Source organism: Engraulis encrasicolus, chromosome 9 (genome assembly GCF_034702125.1).
Source record: "Engraulis encrasicolus isolate BLACKSEA-1 chromosome 9, IST_EnEncr_1.0, whole genome shotgun sequence".
Taxonomy (NCBI): Eukaryota; Metazoa; Chordata; class Actinopteri; order Clupeiformes; family Engraulidae; genus Engraulis; species Engraulis encrasicolus.
Genome location: NC_085865.1, coordinates 39,379,027 through 39,388,641, shown reverse-complemented (window position 1 = coordinate 39,388,641; position 9,615 = coordinate 39,379,027).

Below are 9,615 nucleotides of genomic sequence, written 5' to 3'. Positions count from 1 at the left end.
AAAACACAACAGCCCGGCTGGCCATGCCAAAGAGCTGTGGCCACTTCAGCACCTGCTGTCTTGATGCCTCTAATATACATAAGAGATCTAGTGTTGGAGGCACATTTTATTTAGTATGTGTGTGTGTGTGTGTGTGTGTGTGTGTGTGTGTGTGTGTGTGTGTGTGTGTGTGTGTGTGTGTGTGTGTGTGTGTGTGTGTGTGTGTGCGTGCGTGCGTGTGTGTGCGTGTGTGCGTCCATGTGTGTGTGTGTGTGTGTGTGTGTGTGTGTGTGTGTGTGTGTGTTTCCCCTTCTGCTACATCTCCGGACATTTCATACTGGGACGATTACAGGCATGCAGAATAAGGACAATTAGCATAATGTATCGCCACTGCTACTTCTGGCAGAAGGGGAACTATCTGCCAAAGGCAACGAGCCTTCCAGACATAATTGGCTGCATTTACATTTTATTTCTTGAAATGTAGGCTACGTTTTCCCTTTTCCCCACATAAAACTAGACATAAATAAATAAATGTGCATACATATGTCAATACTACAGTGTGTACGATGCCAGCATGTGCACTATAATTCATATAGTGTAGGCTATAGTTTTTCTCTCTTTCATGGATACAAAATAAAATAGGCCCAAAAATAAATAAATAAATAAATAAATAAAGTACAACCACAGCTTGTATGATGACAGCATGTAAAGCGCAACAATAAAGGTTTCAAAGCATATACATCACCCCGGTGCTAAATTAGAACTGTTTTCATGATTCACAGTGTCCCTCAGCAGCAAAAAAACAAACAATTGCTGTCAGAAATACAGTATGTCACATCCACTATCCGCTATGAGCATTTCACTGGACATAAGTAATTATCGAATACAGTGGACATCAAAGAGCAACCACATATCAAAGCTTTCAAAAATAAAACCTGTGACAATATGGCAAGGCGTTAAATATCACCACTTGGCTTTGGAAAAAAAAGTGCATAATAAATGACAATTATGGTCCAACACAATGTACGATCATTATAACAGGTAAGTGATAACATGCTACAAAGGAATACAAACAACGTGGCAGACGTGTCCAATAAATGGCGGCCTAATGGCTGTGACAAAATAAATAAGTGATGGCGTCTAATTGGCCTGAAACAAAGGATGGCAGCTGTCTGAGTTATTGCATATATGTATTAATTTAGGGAATTTGACCGAGTCAATATTGTTCCACGGAGTAATGACAATTACATATTTTATGGAATGATTGATGTACACACGGGAATGTATTAAATCATTAAATCATCATATACCGTGTTTTCTTGATAAGAAGTGTCAGATTTTCAGAAGCATACATGCAAACACAGACACACACACAGACACACACACACACACACACAATGGTTAATTGTCAATGTTAGTTCCAGGTTGTATTTTTAACAGAAAAATCAGTAATTCTCACACAAAGGAATTACAAATTGGCATGTATGCGTTTATATACAGCATTACACACTCAATACATGTATGTGTGTATTTGGTATGTAGGCTACAGTACTTTGATATGGGAGCCATTTCTAATGTTGTCCAGAGGCACCATGTGTTTTTCTCAAGTCCCTCGTGACATCTTTAACCACGCAGGACTGATAAAAAATGGGCTCTCAATTTCTCTTACACTTCACACTGATTAACCATTGTACAAATGCAGTTTCCCCAAGTGACAATATGGTGCTTTAGCCTATGCGTCACCAGTGCAGACACTGCAATAAGAGTTCTGGAGCCTAAATGACTGCCTGTGGGTCTTGTGACCAATTATGGGAAGGTTTCACAGCAACAACTGTGTGTTTGTGGCTGTGTGTGTGTGTGTGTGTGTGTGTGGGTGCACTGGATGCTTGACTTTCCACTCCAGATGAAGAAGTGACAAATGAGTGGGTGTCTTATTAGGCTTCAACGGGCTAATTAGGTCATTCAACCTGGAGGCGGCTCTCTCTAACACTGCTGAGGACAAGACTAAATGATCGATGAGGAGCAGGAGAACAAACCAGGTTATATCCCCACGGTTACGGGTGCTGTGTTGTGTTGTCTCTCAGAATGTATGTGTGTGTGTGTGTGTGCGTGTGTGTGTGTGTGTGTGTGTGTGTGTGTGTGTGTGTGTGTGTGTGTGTGTGTGCGTGTGTGTGTGCACGCTAGTTCAGTGCTAACTACACCCCAAATTGCCAGTGTGTGTGTGTGTGCACGCTAGTTCAGTGCTAACTACACCCCAAATTGCCAGTGTGTGTGTGTGTGTGTGTGTGTGTGTGTGTGTGTGTGTGTGTGTGTGTGTGTGTGTGTGTGTGTGTGTGTGTGTGTGTGTCTGTGTGTGCGCGTGCGTGCGGGCATGTGCTAGTCCAGTGTGACACCCTGAATTGCTAGCATGCAAGCCCTATAGAGTAAACATTGTAGGCTATATAGTCTATATGGGTCTGGAACTATCTTTTGTCTATGGGCCACTGAAATCTATTCTCACACTGTGAAATGGGAAAGTAAGCCAGCAACTAAAGTTGTGTTTGTATTAACATACACCTTTGGAGATTTATAAGCCTCAAATTACCTAATTAGGCTGCTCAACCTGGAGGCAACAATCCAGCACTGCAGAGGACTACTGTAGACTCAATGATCGATGAGGAACATGAGAGTACACCAGGTTTAGGTTATACCCCCATGGTTACCCAAGGTGTTTTATCTCTCTCTATAAGGTTCGTCTTGATACACAGAGGTACAAAGTAATAGCAGTATGTGTGTGTGTGTGAGTTTGGTTGTGTGTGTGTAAACCCGGCGCTAGCAAAGAAATATGAAGGGGGCGATTTATTTGTGTGACGGGGCTGGCGCGCGCACACATGCACGTAATGACTGTGGTGCACTAATGGAGGGCTTGTGTATTAGGCCACTGTCGTGTATTAAGCCGTCAGACCCTGTCAATAATGATGGAAGTCATTTTTATTACTATCATTGGAATGATCTGAGCAGCGAGACACTCACGCAAGCACGCACACACACCATACCGAACCCCAAATGTACTTCTTCACACCTAGGCTACACACCATGAACATACCTACACACATAAACACACGCGTTCACTGTTAGAGGTGGAAGAAGTACTTAAGTTGTGTTCTTAAGTAAAGTAGAAGTACCCTGGGAAAAAAATACTCAAGTGAAAGTAAAAGTTGTACACCAAAAACGTACTTAAGTAAAAGTCCTAAGTACTAACTTTTAAATGTACTTTTTGAGTACAAAAGTACAATAGGCAGTCCCTCCAGGATTTTGCACTGGGATTTTGTGATTTTTGCGGTCAAAATGTCTGATTTTGTGGCGGCATTTTCTCATTTTTTGCAAAGATTTTGCGGCATTTTCTCATTTTTTGCAAAGATTTTGCACCCCTTTCTGGGTTTTTTTGGTAACTGAAAACCACAATCAGTCTAAGCAGGCTTAAGACAAAAGAGAGAGAGAGATTCAGAAACACACTTCCTATATAATAGAATAATAAAATATTGACAATAATAAAATATTCTCAAAAACTGCCAATCTGCCGTCTTATAAGCCAGTGCGTCCAATGTGTAAAAAAAATCATGGCCGCGACACTCATAAATCTCTGTCGATATTTTAGAACGACTTCGGGGGAAAACGGGACTGCGCGTTATGAAAAAATACTTGTGGGTATAGCCTACCAGTAGGCTAATGAAGAGCGTCGCGGGGTAGCCAACAGTAGCCAGGTTGTATGCAAGCGTTACAATGTCACCTGTTGGAAGACGCGTCTCTCTCTCTCTCTCTCTCTCTCGTGCTCGTATTGCAAGCTGTTGCATATTATTTGCTTGATGCAAAGTTGTGATGGCATACACGCTCTCGTTGACATGGTTGTGTGCATGGTTGCATGGATTCGCAAGACTTTATTGCAATAACACAGTGAAAGCGTGGAAGGGCCGTTCACTTCCTATCTCGGTGTCCTTGGCTGAAATAAGTTGCAAAACTCCACACTTCCGAAACCTTTGCGATCGGCACTACAGTGATTGTTATCAGAAGGCTTGTGCCTACGCATAGACATAGACCCTTAAATTACAAACATTAGCGAACATTGAAAAAAGATCAGACAACGACCGTCGGGTAGCATGCATGAAAGCGACAGGGGAGAGTGGAGAAGTTGCGCAAAAATGTAACGTACGCCTGCGTGTATGTGTGAGGGAGGGGAGGAGAGAGACGCGGAGCAGCTGAGATGAGGGTCGCGACTTGCGAAATAGCAGGCAATTATTTTTCATTGTTTCAGTGACATATTAACAAAAATGCTTCCTATTGGTTTTCGTCTCCGGTGGTATTGTAGTCACATTTAAATTTTTTTGACGAAAATATAAATCAATAAACTCCACAGAATGTTCAAGGGGACAAAGGGGAAAATTTGCGGGGAAAATGCGGCTTTACAGGAATTACGTGGCATCGTGAAATTATGCGGAATATCATTGAATTTGCATGAATCCACGCGATCGCTGAATCGCGAAAAACTGGAGGGACTGAATAGGCTTACTCGCGCAATGGCGGTCTTCCTCCATGTCTGCCTACTTGATCCAATAGGAAAACATTTCTGCAACGGTTTCATTTCCATTTGAACATTACTATGGAGTCCTGTTAATGTTTTTTCAAGTATCTTTTCTGTCTGGGTGTCAGTTTGGAAGAGGGGCTTGGTCCCGCCTCCCTGTCCTAGGCTGAGGCTACTCAAATATCCACGAAACACAACAGGAAAACCTAGGATAAATGTAACTAGTAGTGGTGTCAACAATGATCGATTCGGCAATCCGAATCGATGCGGGGCATGGACGATCCAGAATCAATCCGGCATTTTCCAGAATCGATTCAGCAATTTTTTAAAGTTTCAATTACTTCCATGGATATTTTTGGAGCAAATGAATGTTAAATTAAATAAAAGCACTTCAAAACATTTCAAGACTGGGTAGTCATGGGTGAGCGGTTAGGGCGTCAGACTTCCCAGAGGTTGCCGGTTCGACTCCCGACCCGCCAGGTTGGTGGGGGGAGTAATCAACCAGTGCTCTCCCCCATCCTCCTCCATGACTGAGGTACCCTGAGCATGGTACCGTCCCACCGCACTGCTCCCCATGGGGCGCCACTGAGGGCTGCCGCACGGGTGAGGCATGAATGCAATTTCGTTGCGTGCAGTGTGCAGTGTTCACTTGTGTGCTGTGGAGTGCTGTGTCACAATGACAATGGGAGTTGGAGTTTCCCAATGGGCTTTCACTTTCACTTTCAAAGACTGATACAGACTGATACAGAAAACAGCCAATAAATTGTTGCTCAGTATCTGACTACTTGTATTGCCTCATCATGACTGATTAAACATTTGCTTTGCTTTCAGTAGAAATGTAATGCATTGCAATGTATTGTAGAATTGAATCGGATCGGATCGGATCGCATAGAATCGGATCGAATCGAATCGCTACCTCCCGAATCGTGAGTGAATCGGATCGTGAGGGCAGTGCTGATCCACACCACTAGTAACTAGTAACAAAGTCTTCTTCTAGGAATGTAAGGAGTAGAAAGTACAAGTCATTGTCAAAAAATGTAACTGAGTAAAAGTAAAAGTCTGTATTTTTATTTTTACTCAAGTAAGTACAAAAACTACTTAAAGTAGGCCAAGAGTATTAGGGTTTCACCCGGAACAAATTCATAACAAGCTGAAAATTTCAGGATATGTTCAGAATACCTTTAGGAATAACATACTAAAAGTCCCCGGGAATCCCCCTTGTGCTCTCTGAGAAATTCAAGATGGCGTCCAAAATTTATGATATTTTTAATGTTTTCACGTAATAACTTTTCAATGGGTGGGTGGATTGGCACCAAATATTGTATGCTAACACTCAACTATAACAGGAACAACATACAAAAAATCCAGAGGAGTCCAAGTTGGCATCTCTGAGAAATTCAATATGGTGGTCCAGATGGGGTCCAAAATTTATGATTTTTCATGTTTTAGCGCAATTACAATTCAGTGGGTGGATTGAACAAATTAGTAACAAGCTGAAAATGTCAGGATATGTTTAGAATACCTTTAGGAATCAAAAGGCCCCAGGAATACCCCTTGGGCTCTCTGAGAAATTCAAAATGGCGTCCAAAATGGCCGCCTTTTGGAGATTTGGACATATCTAAGGCTTGAAATGTCATTTAAAAGCAGTCTAAAGGTGGAAATGTATGTTTTGATGGTAGATGAAGAGGAATGTTCATCCTTAGGTTTTGATGAAATGCTTATATTAAAAGGTAGCAACTTATCATAACAATATCTATATGTATTGTGTGTATAACGTGTTGTAATATTTCGGTCACAGGCAATGCCGGGGTGGCCATTATATCTATCGGGACATTTCCCGGCCCAAAATGTGGGTTTGGCCCATTGGACCATGAGGAAATATTTTTAAATTCAGTATTTTTTCACTCAGGTTATTCTACATGCAATGATCACTTGTAGTCTGCATAAATATTCACCATGACAGCGCAGCCACCGGCAGCACCACAGCAGAATATTAAGGTGCAACCATCTAGGCGCCAAAGAGTCCCTGGGGAGGCCCGGCGAAATGCGCGAAGAAAGGTGCACTTTCTGTAAATCTGCGTGTAGCCTAATAATAGCCATATTAAATGCATCCCTTTCTACTACCTCTACCACAACAGAAGTCAGCAAAAATGAGGAGTCAGAAACGCATAGGAACAGGACATTGTATGGGTTATAATTCAACTCATCTTTACTTTCTTAAAATAATAGCCTACTTAAAGTTCGTGGTAATTGGCATTATTTGGAAGCGCCTTGAGAGCCCAGACATGGCGCGAGCACTGGAGAACTGCCGTGGCGTGTGCTTAACCCTATTTGTATTCTTGAAGAACAGCAAACGCGATTAAAAGGGGAAAGAGAGCGAGCGAGAGAGAGAGACGAAATTATGAATCAAAGCGCAGGTAGGATAAAAGAAAGCAAAGGTGAAGTGACAGCTCATGCCATTACTCCCTCCCAAGCATTGCATGGAATGCCTCGCGATAAACAATCTGAATGGTTTGTAATGAACCTTTTGAAAGCTTCAGTTAGTTTGCAAACGTCGGAGGGAATTAGGATGTTACTTGACGCAACTCACAATCAGCTCGGAAATGTTGGGTTTACAGAGAAAGAGGTTCAAGCTTTCTAGCAGTCCAAAACTAAAAAACAATGTGCGTATACCTTGGAGGCATGACGCGTCGACAAGTTTTGAATCAATAATGGCCACATTTAGTAGCATGACAGCAGCGCGCAGGTGAATAGGCTCAATAAGAAGTCCAGTAACACAAGTAATAGGATGAGGATCAACGACAATCTTGGCATGCATGTTTGCAAATGAAATGTGAATAAAACGTTTGGTGATGTGACAGTTGCGACGAGAATGTGAGAGGGGGGATAAATTGATATGATATTTCAGCGGGCGTTACTAACTTCACGGCTCTGTGTGCGTCCAAGAATACGCTCAAGCAAGGCTACAAGTGCAGGGTGACTTCTTGCTGCTATCGGTCTTTTGTAGGCAACCCGACATCGAACAGCTTTGCGCATCAAAGGCGTGTCGTCATTGTTTTTTTCCAAGTCAACAGTATTTGTCAACTGTTCTTGGCAACGAAGCAATGATTTGGATAGGCCTTCTGTTCATATTACTGTAAAAGTAGCATTCATTAAAATGGCCATAATATTATTATGGGTAGCCAATTTAAAAGAAATACATTTAATAAGAATGAAAAAACATGTATTGGGGATATCAATTGTTATTGAATCTGAAATTCATTTTGCATCCCTGAACAAGACTAACAAGATAGCCTACATGTGGGCCTAACACCACGGGACTATTGCACATTAGTACCATGCATGTGGAGCATCAGACAAACAGAACATGGAGCCTGACTCCACAGTAAACCACACTCACATCCACAGATACATGCAAGTTGTTGAGAACTTTTTGTGATGGCAAATGCAGTTTGATTGGTCAAATAACTCATGTTCAAATACAAATATAGCTTTTCTTTTTTTGTTGTCATAGCCTATTTGTTTCAATTTGAATTAGCCTAGACTTTGTAAAGTTAAAGTTTTCTGTTAACTTGACAACATACTCTACTTTAACATGAGTCCAAAAAAATGCATTGTGAGCGATTTTCCATATCAAAGTGGCCTAGATGTGAATTAAAATCCCGGCCTGATTACAGGGCCCACTCCGGGCCTGGTCGCTGGGACCTTGAACCAAAAAAATGATGAACTCCAAAAACTGTTCTTCAAACAACTAACAACTACTTACAAGTGACATTAATCTTTGAAATGATAATCAATCCAACTTAAGCAATGTGACTGAGCTCTTTCTCAAATAGAGAAGGTATTTACAGGAATAAAATTGGTAAATTTTCAACATGTTGCAACTTCAACATAAAATGAAATCAAATAACTCAACAAGACCATTTCATCAATAAATGTACCAAAACAATTAATCAAACAAGCAATCAATCAACCTCTCTATCACTCCTCATCATCCTCATTATCATCATATTCTAGGGTATCTGGCTTTTCAGTTTCTCCCTCATCATTAAGCAATGATGGCATTAAAGCTGCATTGTTGCATGTTTGTCCACTGCAGTTTGTACACAGGGCAGAGCAGGGTACCCCCATCTTCCTGCAGCCACATGACACTCCACAGCCATCTGCTCTGCATCCACAAGAGATCATGTTGAGCAAAGTGTCAGGAGCAATGGGGTGGTCAGTTTCAATTGGAGTCAAAATTTCATTTAACTTCCATCCCCAAGCTGTTGGCTGCAAGGACCTATCCATTCTTGAACAGTAAGATATGTTCTGAATGAATGTTGCTTTGCTGCAGCAGTTGTTGGAGGCAAAGTGGCCAACTGGAAGGTTGATGACAGTGGAGTTTTCCTGATAGCCTTTTTGTAAGCAATGTATCGGAATTCATCCAGGGACTCACAACTGGATGCTCCATACAGCCTCAGGAGGGAGCTTGTGCTGGTGGGAGCTTGCAGAATTGGTGAATGTGTCAAGTTGACCATAGTCTTTCTTTTTATGCACCAGATTAAATGTCTTACGCTTGCCTTGGTGGTACAGAGCAGACACAGTGTCACATCCTGTTATGGCATGCAACGGCATCAGATATTTACAGGTGGATCCAATGCTCTTTTGAATGTCATGAACCCTATACACCGTTATGGGGTCCGTGGTACACATAATGTAAAGATCCATGTTTGTGGTTGCTTGAGCCACCAGCATTACCAGCAAGTCCGTGTCAGTTCCGACAACAACAACTGGTTTGCCTGATTCTGCCAAAAACCTAGCAGTAGAGACTATTAATGCATCTGCATCAGCTTGTGCCTGCTTTACATGAACACCTGCCTCATTCATCAAGTCCCTGAGCATCTCTATTAGACGCCCGTTTTTGTTGCCATTTGCCAGGAATGCTGCCTGAGTAGTTGTGGTTTGCATGTTCTGGTCAAATAAGATATCACTGGATGTGGACTTCTTTGCCCTTCACAATTGCTCTGCTGCCTTGGTGGAGATCATGCTATAGCCATCAAACACAACAACAGTACCAGCCCCATAGTGTTTTAGTG